The sequence below is a fragment of the Cryptomeria japonica genome, chromosome 5 (assembly GCF_030272615.1).
Source record: "Cryptomeria japonica chromosome 5, Sugi_1.0, whole genome shotgun sequence".
NCBI lineage: Eukaryota > Viridiplantae > Streptophyta > Pinopsida > Cupressales > Cupressaceae > Cryptomeria > Cryptomeria japonica.
In genome coordinates this window covers 264,561,804-264,576,847 of record NC_081409.1, presented here as the reverse complement: position 1 = coordinate 264,576,847, position 15,044 = coordinate 264,561,804, and positions in this window count along the sequence as shown.

The window sequence follows — 15,044 nt, the reverse complement described above, 5'->3', positions numbered from 1 at the left end:
AATCTTCTACTTTTATGTTTTTTGACAGTTAATATTTTTCTTAAAACGTCAAATAAAAGGCATTGAAATGACTAAACCGTCATCAAAAATTCATATGACAGGTAGAGGTGACCGTCAAATTCCAGGACTCTGTGCAACAGTGCAGGCAAAGGCAGACTGCATGTTGGAGTAGCCTTGTCGCCTTGCAGCACGCCGTAGACTGCAAGTCAAACCTGCTTTTTCGCCCAGTGGCGCCATAGAGTGCAGGTCGAACCTGCATTTCCGCTCAGCAGCACATCTGACTTGGGCCCTGCGCATTCACCTCCACTCTGCATTGGTTCTTGCATGTAGCAGAGCTTGTGGCATTTGGGATTCTGGCTCCTACCTGCGCACCATGACAAGTCGTTCAGGCCAATAGAGGATTTTTTTACTGAGTATCATGGGTGGTTGGTGGTCAAACAAGGTAGGGCAACAGACTTTGCATCTACCATGCAGCGACGGAAGTGATTTGACCCCATAGCGGCCATGAAGGGAGGCGCGGATGGACGGAGAGACCGAGCCACAGGAGGTGATATGATGCCCTGTGGAACCTGCACGTCCAACACGAGGGCATAGACAGGCAGCACGATCTTAAACATACAATACATGTTATACATATGTTACATGTTACACATACATATAACAGCATGGCAACGTCTACCACATCCTATGCATACAATACATGTTACCCATATATTACATGTTACATATAAATATAACTGCATGCCTGCATGCCAGTGTATTGTAGGGGCTGGGTAGATATTGCCCAAATGTAGCAGCATTCAGGCTGCTCTACACGCCCTCTCCTGCCGCTATCAGTGCCGAGGCGGGACGGGGCCCGACACCTATGCCCACGTGGCTCCACATAGACAGCATAGGCGGCTCCTCATGTCCTTTCATTGGGCAGGGTCTTTTATCCCCTAGTTCTTTCCAACCCTGGGGGCTTAATGTGTTCCATTTTTTTTTATTGAAATTTTTTTATTTGAAGGAGGTTAATTTTGTAATAAGGCAAATTGTTTTGCTCATAACTTTTGCTCAACCACTCAAAATCAAGTGCTGTTTTTTTTGCAAAAGTGCAAGTTTTTTCGCCACGAATCCAACGAGCACACTCACACACTCTCATTATAAAGTGCCAATTTATGTGTTTTCTCGGGGTTTGGTTACAAAGGACCCCTTCTATAAAGTGCCAAAAATAAGGGGGTCACTAAATATTAAATCAAGGGGGGTATCCTTCTTCACCATTATGGGGATGTACAATGTAGTCATATGACAAGCATTGCGATCTTCTTTCTTGTTGCTACTTATGAATCTCGAAATGCTTCACAGTGAGCATGCATGATTCCTTGCAACAAAATATTCATATAAGATTTCAACACTGCAGGAATGAAAAATAGTATGACGAGGTTCACTCTTTGGATCATGTGCAAACTTCAGAGACAACCTCATCACTTCCTACACATCCAAAATGGGAAGTCATCTTGCACACATTTGTGGTGTTTTTTTAAGCAAGTATGGATCAACTTTAGCATCCATTATCAAGCATCTACATCATGTTATGAGGGGTTGCATAGTCTCTCATTTCTCTCATATGGAGGGAACATTTATTGTACTTGTGCATAGAAGTAGCTCTTGAGGGGTCCAGATCAGTCCTTCCTTCTATGATATATCTTTTTTTCTTGTACATTCATTGCTTTATCATCATTGCGGGGGGAATTCATGGTCTTCTCTTCTTATCTCTTTTTTGGTGGAGAGTTTTTTCCCATTGGGTTTTCTTTCTTTCCCTACCTATGAGATATTTCATTGTACATGGGTACCTCACTAGGCTAGAAGTTGGGACCCATTTCTCTACTCGTCCTCCTAAGTTATGCTTAAAGAGGGGTGCTAGTGTATTTATTTAATTTAATTATAGTTAGGCTTACTTAATCCTACTTAGTCATCTATTTCCACTTAACACTTGTCCATGCAAGTTGTCAAGATCATTTAGGAGTCAATTAGAGAGGTATCAACTTAGTTTCGACACCTCATGTTAGTTTTGTGGGAGAAGTCTTGCTACCACTCATTGAGTGTTGGGTTCAACTTTTGATTCAACCAAATCACTCTTGCTATATGTAATCTTCTTCTTCATCTTATTTTAATGGCTGACTTTGCTCATAATCAGGCTTTTATCGTGCTTGTGATTTATCTTCATTAGATCTTGGTTATTACAAATATATTAGTCAAAAAGGTAAAGAACAATAACTAAAACTAAAATATAGGAGACATCATTAGATTATTTAAAATTTTATGATAATTTTAATAAAAAATCATCGAATAATGATTCATATGTATAATTAATGGTCATTTGAAGATTTAAAATGAAAACTCACTTTGGAAACCTCTACCTAATTTTTGGGGTTAATGGTCTAGATGAATGGCCTACTCAAGTACATTTGAATTAGAATCAACTTTCCAACATATATAAAATTTCATAGATTCAATCAATATTACAAAAATTACAAGTTCTTTTACTATAAGTACATATTTTTAAAAGTTCAAAGAAGGGCAAGCTAGGTTCTTATCCCATCTAGAATATCTCCTAGTTACAAAAAATGGCTAGAGAATTTGTTTGTGGTTTGAAAATATGGGCAAATGGATATTGAGCCCTTGTGATTAGGGGCTATGTATGTGATACAACTAGGGGTTAAGGATTGGTAGAGTGAGGCTCTTAGTGGAGCCAAGGCCTTTAAAAAATAAAAAAATAAAATTTGAATTATTAAAGGCCTTTTACGCTATGCAATATACACTTGCAAGTATGGGTAACATATACCATGAGAAATTTGGTATATGCTTGAATTTAATTTATAGATGCTTGTGCATGTTAAGTTGTGCACAAAGGGAAGTATTTACCCATATTTTTCTAAGCATATGTTTCATTGGGAAGTATATACCTAGCATATATCATGGATTTTTTTCATGTGTGTGTCATAGAAGTAACTAATACACAATATGGGTACTATGCATATTGTAGGGTGAGTGTTGTGTATATGGAAGTGAGACACTTACTATATATATGCTAGGTTGATTGTGTGTATATAGTTTAAAAGTTATGTATATACTACAAATAAAAAGCTTCTAATTTTATATATACGATGAAAAGATCTCAAATGAATGTTAATACTAGTGGATAGTATGGTATGGTTCATGGACATACAGTCATATGCTATTCCATAACATCAGAACTTAAAATGTCCTATGTACACATAAAAAAATTTGACAACAAAAATATCAAGTGTTATATGTCAAAATTCATTTCTTAGTACTTCTAGATGCAACTGTGATATTTGTTTCACACTAGGAGCTAACTATAGAAGATTTATTTTAAAGATAACAAAGAAGACCATTAAGATAAAAGATAAGAAATCTTAGACACTCACAAATAAGATTAAATGAAAGGTTTGCATGTTCATGCCATGCTCGCTACAAAATAAGGATAAAATAGAAATAAAGCACATAGAGGCTTTAGAACAATAAAAACAAGTATAATATTATCAAGGAGTGTATACTATCATCACCCTACTTCATTTTAACAGGAAGAGAAGAGAGAAGAAAATAGAAAAGATGTCTGCATATGTACAAGATGTAATATATAAGATAGCTACACAATTGGGTTCAAAATCTAAACAGGCAGCTAAACCGCAAAGGTTGGTACTGCAGAAGTGAAGAAGCCACAAGTTCACATTTCCCCTATCACTTCTAATTCTGATTCTGAGGATAATGAACCTCTGGCTTTCAAAAGGGTACAAAGGAAGAATGTGGTAAAACCACCGATAGAGTAGAAGAAGGCAGAGCCTAGGAGGAGACTTGTTAGAAAGGCAACTAAGCTTACTGCACCTCCACCACCAACAAGGAAGCCTATGCAAAAGAGGAAACCAGTCACACCGGCAACCATAAGCAAAAAGAAGAAGGGTGATGATACTAAAACCGGTAAGACCACAATGACCTGTGCTGAGCTTATTGATGAAATTACAAAAGATGGAATATTGAAAAATGTATCAAAGTATTATGAAGATTTAGAAGAGAATGAGCAAAATGAATTAGAAGGGCTATTTTGTTGTATATAGACATTTATAAGAAAGCCTTAGTTAAAATTTTGAAGGAGATACCTTTATCCTTGTATAATAAACTTGAGGCTAGGAGAGTTGGCAGTGTCAAGAGGGATAGGGAGATTAAGGAAGTAGTACTTTTAAAAATGTGTGGTTCTATAAATAATGAAGAAATGAAAAGATGTATAGACACTACAAATAGGATAGTTTTCAGTAGTAAATCCCGACAGATAAGCCTTATGATGGGGAGAGTAAATGAGTTGATAAATGAGACTAGTAAGGGATCGACCAAATTCTTTCAGAAAAACCCAGATTTTATCACATCTCAAGAAGAATTTGCAAGGGCAACAACTTCCACCATTCCTGACAAATCAAAGGGGAAAGGTATTTTGAGTAGTTCAACTCCAATTTTGACACAAACGACAACAACTATAGATATTTAGACACAATTGACAACTAAGGAGAGTGTACAGTCTGTACTGGCATAGACCATTTTTGAGCAAGGCAATGTACAAGACACTATAAATACTATGGATAATACTCAATCGACAGTAACTGATACTACACCAAGTGGCAAAGCCACTGGTGCAAAAGAGGTTGATATGGACAAAGTAAAAGCAACTGAGTCCATACCGATAGGTAAAACTGATTCCCTGGCAAAGGTTTTAGCAATTGACACTTCTCAGGTTGAGAAGAAATTAGTCTCTGAGTTTCAAGTCCAACTGAATTAATGATGATGGCTACTCATTTATTACTGAAGGAAGGTACTACAAATAAAGATATAATTGATCAATCGGTCTCAGTATTGCACAAATTAATACCCGACTGTCAGATTGAAGATGGAGCAAGCCTTCCGGCAAGCTCAAGACTCTAATAGAGCATATATCCAACAATTTTCAATCTCTGAGGCAGATTGCAGATCGACAAGCTATGGATAAATTCATAGTAGCTAAAAGAATAACTTTTAATCAGATTATAGAAATAGAGAAGATTAAAATTGAGGACAAACTTATTCCTATTGAGGTTTGTTTTAAAAAAAGTACAAATATTTATAGAGTGTGTTGTAACATAAAAAGTCTTACGGCTAATGTAGATAGAAGATTGAAGGAGTTATATGATAAGATAGCTAAAATTGCTAACTCTTTTGATGGATTGACTGCACTGACCACATATATTGATGGACAAATTTTGTCCTTAGAGAGCCAAATTTTTTCTTTTGAGAAGGAGAGAGATAAAATCATGTGAAGAGCAAGAAATCTAAGAGGATTGGTAAGTCCTAGACTAGATTCATTGGGTGTTCATAAGAGAGAGTGCATGGACATGATAGCTAAGCCCACACCGATAGATATCCAAGAGAAGGAAACACTTGCCCACTTACTAAGTGGACTAGCATCTATTTTTGATACATTCAAATCTGGCTAGGATACATACCTTTAGTTATTGCAAAAGGCATACCCGGAAATCTTGAAGATGACTAAGCTCCAATGAAACTACCAGTATTCTGAAATTCTGAAATTCTTTCAATTCTTTCACCGGTCTTTGGCATTAATGTCAAAGGGGGAGTATGCATATATGTGAAAAATATCAGATAATACCAAATAAAACACATGGGAAGGATATCAGGATATCAGATGGAATGTATTGCTTAGGGGGAGCATACTGATAGGGAATCTATTTTTCACATGAGTGTTGCCATCAATGTCAAAGGTGGAGATTGTTGACAATTGACACTAGGAGGCATATACCAATAGAGACCAACTTTGGAGCATTCAAGGCTACACCAACACCAACATCGACATCAATACTTCATTGGAAGCCGACATCAAGGAGGATTTACTTAATAAATCATTTTGTAATTATTGTCAAGGCTGACATTGAATATCTTTTGTAAATGTATTGTAAGCCGACATAAGGCATATTATTTGTAATAGGTATATAGGTCAGTCTCCTAGGTTATTTTTGTGAGATATGATAGATATGAAATGTATGGATATAGGAAAATATAACAAAACTGTTTAATGCAAAATATATGCATGAAGATCATTTTGTATGCGAGTGTTATATCATGCAATGATCTGTAGATAGCTTGGAAAGCATTCTTTGAGGACAAGAGATACCGGTAGTAGTTCAGGGCTTATGAATTGGTACAAAGCAGAGACAGAACCAGAAATCTATTTGGCATAGCAGATGCATTCTTGAGTTCATTTTTAGTAATTTACTTTAGCAGAAAGCTTGTAGTCAGTGAGGATCTTTAGTGATGAGCAATATGCTCTAGGCAGTGTGCCTTCCTGCATGTGCAGACCCCTATTATATGTAATATATTTTCATATGGCTAGTGAACTGATATTGTGGGTCACAAATCCCACCATGGTTTTTCCTCATTAACTTTTTCCACATATAAATTCTATGTGTTATGGTGTTCATTTATATTGGATGGTTTATTTGCTTCTTGTTATATGCTTATTTGTTTACCAGTTTATATGTTCATGGTATAAAATGCTAAAAATTGTTCATACCGAAAGAACATTGATTCACCCCCCTCTCAATGTTCTTGGATCCTAACATTTTCTACCATTAATCTAGACATCATAATCTAGATGAAAGACACGATAGTATAAAAATTGCTATGATTTTCCTTCATGAACTAATAAACATGGATAACACTATCTAAAATAAGAAAATAATTATATAAATTTAATTAGTGTTAGACTTCCCAGTCATGAATTAATAAGATCTTAAGTAATAATAGACATTAAGTTTCTACAATCCATATGATAAGAATCGACTATTTTTGGATTAGATTTTGTGAATTTTTTGTTGAACATAATGTACCACTAAGAGAGGGTGAATCAGTAGCTTCCAAAACTCTTAAACATTTGATCCTAAGAGTGAGTACTGGTTAGCAATACAAACACTATGTAAACCTATCAGTGAGATAAAGAAAGACATCACAATGCAACCACACAAATGTATATCACATGACACTGATATATACGAGGAAAACGCAAGATGGGAAAAACCTCAACGAGAAAAGATTCTAAAGTCTACTGCTCCAATCCAACCTCACAATGAAAACCCTGGTTACAACATTTAGGGAACCAACCCAAGGAGCACCACTCCTACTGATTTAGGGTACCAACCCAAGGAGCACCAACCCCTATTGATTTATGGGCACCAACCCAAAGGAGCACCAACCCTTGCACTGTCCTTCACTTTGTTGGATCTCCTTCAACACTCTCTCTACATGCTTCACTCTTCTCTACCTGCTTCTTACTGGTGCAAACTCTACTAGTTTATACTATTGTTAAAGTCTATAAAAGTTTTGTTATAATAACCGGTGGACAACAAAGAGCGGGGGGGGGGGGGGGGGGTGAATCAGCTGTCAACATATTATATTAATCAAAACAATTTATAACCTTTAACCGGAGCACATAAACATTGAATACCAGAATAGCAGAAATAGATACTGATAAGCAATAAAACTTAAGAATGAAAAAGAGAATTAATACAATGAAACCATACCACATAACACCATGATTTGTATGTGGAAAACCCGGTAAAGGGAAAAATGATGGTGGGAAGCCTACCCACAGTCAGAAGATACTTCTGCAGAAAGTATATGATACAATAAGGGGCTTGCACATGTAGGAAGGCACACTTCCTAGAGTGTACTGCTCATTACAAAGGAGTCTCACTGAATACAGAGAGGTTATAACCACCTCAAGATAATTGGACAACAATCCAAAAGAATGAACTTCCAGTGTATCTACTATGCCTGATTACAGTCCCGGTTAAGCTCAATACCAGAGGTATTTGACCTCTTACATAAACCCAATTCGATCACCTATGATCGACCAAATCTCCTTCGCATATGATATTTCATTCCATGACCATGACCATTACAACCATGATCTACAATGAGATCTTACATCAATTTATACAAACCCTAAGGCCTAAACCAATTAGGTCAGCCACCTAAAAGATATTACAATGAGATCATTACATATATCCACATTACAATGATATGCCATGTCGGCTTTAGACCAAAACAACATTAACCAATCCATAAATCATCCCGATAATGTGTAGAGAACACGTAACATGATACCGATCCATAACCTAGATAGGTACCAGACCTAAATAGATTCACCATGTCAAAGCGATGTCTCCAATCAGTCGAGGCACAATCAATGATCACCTTCTACATCCTGAATTCCATCTAGAAGCCGCACCAAAACCACTTATGCATCCTGTCAAAGATTCTCAGTAAAAGCTCTGTAGGTAAAACCTTAAACCCTTACTGGTATAGGCTTACTAGAGTGTATGATAGCATCTAATCATCAAGTCAATACCAACTGACTAGAACCTACTCCAGAAATATCAAACTAAATATATTCCATTGATCCAAACATGTCGATAGTATCCAACTAATAGTCCCTTCTATCGGTAACACTAGTTCTTCTATTGGTAACCAAAATTTGTCTACCGGTAACACCCCATAATAGCTAGTGTCGACATCAATGAAAAAATATCAATGCAACACATAATAAATTCCTTTGTATTTCCAACAATCTCCCCCTTTGGCATTGATTGAAACACTAGATGTGAAAAAGAAAACATCTAAGTGCCAAGAAATGCCAAATATTTCTCATAGAGGATATAACAATGAAAAACTAAAAAATTCCTAGCAACTTCCCCTGAGGAGTGCATTCCAATCTGAAAGTGATATATTATGATATTATTTTTTACATATAACTCTCCCCCTTTGACATAAATGCCAAAGATATGACATAGATATCAAAATCCAGTGAATCTCAAAGCTGACTACTCCCCTGGAGTAGTAGCACCACTACATCAATCTAGAGAAAAGGATATAGCTGATGATACATACTAGACTGATTCTCTACTCCATCAGTTAAGTTTCTGTAGGAGGGGTAGATACCCCTAACGTATCTCTCAAATATTCAAATTATTCCTTAGATAGCGGTTTAGTGAATATATCTGCAATCTTATCTTTAGTGTTCACATAAACCAATTTGACTTCCTTTTCTTCCACCTTTTCCTTCAAAAAGTTATATTTTATTGAAATGTGCTTAGTCTTAGAGTGAAATACTAGATTCTTAGATATGTCAATTGCTGCAGAGTTATCACAATAGATAATTACCAGTTCACTACAATTTACCTTGACATCCTTCAACATTTGCTTCATCCACAAGACTTGAGTGCAATTAGTTGTTTTTGCAACATATTCAGCTTCTGCAATAGATAAAGAAATGCATGACTGTTTTTTGCTAGTCCATGAAACCAATTTCTTTCCAAGAAAGAAAGCTCCACCAGAAGTGCTCTTCCTGTCATCAGTATCTCCTGCCCAATTTGAATCTGTAAATGCACATAAAGTGAAGTTATCATCTCTAGAATACCATAAGCCATATTTTGTTGTTCCTTGCAAGTACCGAAATATCCTCTTTACTACACATTCATGGTTTTCTTTAGGATTACTTTTATATCTTGAAACAATATTTACTGCATTCATAATATTCAGTCTAGTCCGAGTTAGATATAACAAGCCACCAATCATAAACTTATACCTTGTCGAATTTACCGGTGCAGATGTGTCTTTGATAGATAATTTCTCACTTGTCACCATAGGAGTACTTACCGATTTGGAATTATGTATACCAAACTTCTTCAACAATTCCCTTAGATAGTTAGTTTGATAGATAAAAATGCCTTTGTCAGTTTGAGTAATCTGTAAACCTAATAAAAACCTCATCTCACCAATCATAGACATTTCAAATTCATTCTTCATATTATTAGAGAAATCCATGCACAATTTATCTTCACCTCTAAAAATGATATCATCAAAAAATAGTCCAATAATCAGGATATCATCATCAGTGATCTTGTAATATAAATTACTATCAGCACTGCCTTTAGTAAAACCAAGCTTGAAAAGATATTTATCCAACCTTGCATACCAAGCTCTAGGAGCTTGTTTCAATCCATATAATGCTTTCCTTAACTTGCAAACCATATCTTTGTCATCTGTCAGTGAAAATCCATCAGGCTTCTCAATGTATACTTCTTCCTCAGCTTCACCATTCAAATATGCACATTTAACATCCATTTGATAGACCTTATAGTTCTTGTATGCTGCATAGGAAAGAAATAGTCTAACAACTTCAATTCTAGCTACTGGTATAGATGTCTCACCATAATCAATTCCTTCCATTTGAGAATATCCTTTACAAACCATTCTAGCCTTGTTTCTTACAACTTGACCATCCTCATTTAGTTTATTTCTAAAAACCCATTTAGTTCCAATAACATTCTTATTTTTAGGCCGAGGAACTAAAGTCCAAGTCTCATTCTTCTCTATATGATCTAATTCATCTTCCATAGCCTTTAACAAATGTTTATCTTTACAAGCTTCAATAACAGATGCTGGTTCAATTTAAGAATTAAGACATACCTCTTCATTTATCAGTCTTCTTCTTGTCATAACTCCCTTGTTCCTATCTCCGATGATTTGATCTTCAGAATGATTTAGCCTTACATACCTTGGTGTCTTTTGAACTTCAGATTCACTATTCTGATCATCAGTCACAGTTGAATTTTTTGATTGTACTGGTGTAACTGTCTCAGTGTCTTGTATTGGTTGAGGCATTGCCGGTTCTCTATCATATGATATAGATTGATCTCTGTATTGCTCATCCACTTTCACATTTGTGCTTTCCACAATTTTCTGCAATCTTTTGTTATAACATCTATATGCTTTGCTCTAAATTGAATATCCAAGAATTATCCCTTCATCACATCTAGGATCAAACATCCCAATTGAATCATCCCTTTTGATATAAGAGTTACTTCCAAAAATTCTAAAATATTTAATAGTAGGTGTATGTCCAAACCATAATTCATAAGGAGTCTTACCGGTTTCACCTTTGATATGAATTCTGTTGAATGTGTAGACTGTTGTACTCACTGCTTCTCTCGAGTAGATGTTCCATTATCATGGTCCTTGTTGTATCCAAAATGGTTCTATTCTTCCCTTCCACTACTCCACTCTGTTGAGGAGTCTGGGGTGCAGATAACTGTCTCCTAATTCCATTTGTCTCACAAAAACTGTTATTTTCATGAGAAGTGAACTCACCACCTTGATCTAATCTCAGACATTTGATTTTCAATCTAGTTTCTATTTCCACCGTTGCTTTCAAGATCTTGAATTTCTCAAAAGCTTCAGACTTCTCCCTTAGAAAAGACACCCACATCATTCTAGAATAATCATCAATTATTAGCATGAAGTGCCTATCACCTTGAAAACTGCTGGTCCTTGCTGGACAACATAAGTCAGTATGGATCAAATCAATCACATCATTAGATTTATCATGTATGCTCTTAAAAGAAGTTCTAGCTTGCTTTCCCAATTGACATTCCTTACATACTGGATTATGAGGCTTTACAATCTTAGGTATATCTCTAACTGCCTTTGTTGAACTGATCTTAACAATACAATCAAAATTAACATGACACAACCTCTTGTGCCATAACCAACTCTTATCAATACGAGCAATCAAACATGTCTTATTACCAGTGTTCAAGTGAAAGATATTACCTCTAGTCTGAGTACCAACTGCAATCTCCAAACTAGTTTTGTTAATGATTTTGCATTTCCTATCTTTGAACAAAAGTTGGAATCCCTTATCCACCAATTGACCAACACTTAAAACATTATTCTTTAAACCTTATACATAATAGATATTATCAATATTATGCTTGCCATCCAGAGAAATAATAGCTTTACCTTTGATCATGCAAGCTTTGTCATCTCCAAATCTGACCTGATCGCCATTGTATTGTTGTAGGTGCAAAAATTTTCTTTTATCTCTAGTCATATGATGTGAGCATCCACTATCAATTACCCATTCATCCTTGTCTTCAACGTTTGCTGCTAGGGCCTTTTCTTCATTCTTGATAGCCAGTTCTAGTTCATCTTCCTTTAAAGAATAGAACACCCATTCCTTTCCATTGCTAGATCCACTAGCAGAGTCTCCTGTCGGTTCATCCTCTGAGTCATCACCTACTCCTTCCTCATCTACTATGTAGCATAGTTTATTTTTCTTGAATCTATATTTGTTCTGATTAGGCTTCAATGATTTCTTAACTCTTTCTTCAAATCTTGCATTCCTTTCAGGACATCTAGATGCAAAATGACCAATCTTATTACATGCAGAGCATTTAAAAGGTGCTTTTCCTTCATACTTACTTCCTGTCGATCCTTTAGGTACTCTTCTAGCAAATAAGGCTTCAAGTTGCTCAAATTTTTTATCCTCTTTCTTCATATCTTCCAATTCTTTTGCATATAGGGCTTTCCAATCACTTTTTCCGATATATGATGATGCATGAAAAGCAGGTTCAGACTTTGCAGCTCCAGAGGGTCCAAATTCTTTAAGCTCAAAAGTAGACAATTTCCCAATCAAAATGTCTTTGTTAATTGAAGTGTTTGCCATTGTTCTCAATTCATTAATTACAGTAGCCTTCATCTTTTAAGCCGGTGGTAGGGCTCTCAAGACTTCAGAAACTATTTCATCTTCACTCAGAGATCCTCCACAATATTGAATTCCCATGAAAATATCATTTACTCTTTCCATAAATGTAGCAATTCTTTCATTGTCTTCCATCTTCAAGTTCTCATATCTTACTCGATAGCCATCAAGTTTAGCAATTTTGACAATAGGATCACCTTCATTCAAAGTTTGCAATTTATCTCACATAACCTTTGTAGATAAATTATCAGTCAATCCCATGATTTTATGATCAGTGAGTGCACATAGGAGGGCTTCTATATCTTTGCAATCATTTTTAATATTTTTGTCCAAGTCTATAGGAGAAAGATTGGCAGATGCCAGATCATAAGGTGTATATCCTTTCTAAATGATCTCCCAAATATCCTTGCCAAGACATCTAAGATGAGTCTCCATTTGGATTTTCCATATCCCATAGTTTGTTCCATCAAGCTTAGGGATTTTCCTTCTGAAAATAGTTGCCAATGGATTTGAAGTATTAGTTGCCATAGGATCTACCTCAAGCGGTTAAACTTCTACAAAAGAGGACCAAAGATTTGATACCAATTGTTAGAATAACTGATGGACAACTGAGAGAGGGGGGGGGTGACTCAATTGTCAATAGATTATATTAATCAAACCACTTTATAAACTTTGATCAAAGCACATAAACATTGAATACCTGAGTAGCAGAACCAGATACCGATTAGCAATAAAACTTAAGAATGAAACAGAGAATTAACACAATACAACCATACCACATAACTTCATGATTTGTACGTGGAAAACCAGGTAAAGGGAAAAACCACGGTGGGAAGCCTACCCATAGTCAGATGATACTTCTGCAGAAAGTATGTGATACAATAAGGGGCCTACACATGCAGGAAGGCACACTTCCTAGAGCATATTGCTCATTACAAAGGAATCTCATTGAGTATAGAGAGATTATAACCACCTCAAGGTAATTGGACAACAATCCAGAAGAATGAATTGCCAGTGATAGCATCTACTATGCCTGATTACATTCCCAGTTAAGATCAATACCGGAGGCCTTTTACCTCTTACATAACCCAATTCGATCACCTATGATCGACCAAATCTCCTTCGCATATGATATTTCATTCCACGACCACGACCATTACAACCATGATCTACAATGAGATCTTACATCAATTTATACAAACCCTAAGGCCTAAACCAATTAGGTCAACCACCTAAAAGATATTACAATAAGATCATTACACACATCCACATTACAATGATATTGCATGTCAAATTTAGACCAAAACAACATTAACCAATCCATAAATCTTCTAGGTAACATGAAGAGAACACGCAACATGATACCGGTCCATAACCTAGATAGGTACCAGACCTAAATAGATTCACCATGCCAAAGTGATGTCTCCAATCATTCAAGGCACGATCAAAGATCACCTTCTGCATCCAGAATTCTATCTAGAAGCCGCACAAACACGACTTATGCATCCTGTCAAAGATTCACAGTAAAAGCTCTGCCGCTAAAACCTTAAACCCTTACCAGTATAGGCTTACTAGAGTGTATGATAGCATTTGATCATCAAGTCAATACCAACTAACCAAAACATACTCCAGAAACATCAAACCAAACATATTCTATTGATCCAAACATGTCGATAGTATCCAACTGATAGTCCCTTCTGTCGGTAACACTAGTTCTTCTACTGGTAACCAAAATTTGTCTATTGGTAACTAACCATAATAGCTAGTGTTGACATCAATGACAAAACATCAATGCAACACATAATCATTTCCTTCATATTTCCAACAAGTTTACTGCTTTTCTTGACCTTACAAGTTAAACCACTTTCAATCCACTTACTGGTTGCACCTCCAAATGCTTAGTTGTTTCACTCTCATAGTTAGAATGACTCTTTTCATTCAACTGGCATCACACCTTCTGGCAACATTAGTCAATTTGGTTTTCTTCCTGCATACTTATAGCTGAGATTTCTCACCAAAATGTAACTTCAAACTATTGGTGCACTAGGGTTTCTTCCACTGATCACGAGGAGTATTGGATCCAATCAGATCTCATTCTGCACAAAGATCAACAACCTGCAAGCAGTCAGGCATCACCTACGATATCTTCTTTCTTCTAAGGCACATTTGCTATACTTGGAAAACATGGATAGTTCGCCGACTTGGCATTTGGTCAATCACCATAAATGGTTTGGCGGTTCGCATCACCAACTTCAATCTGCAACTTTGACACTCTACATCGAGTGATGCATTCCATCAATCACCTTTGCTCAATCTTCCTCGAGCTGCACACCTCTGCAATACATCCATTGATTTATGAGGTCTGCATTTAATGTCGACCAACTCTGTAACAACATTG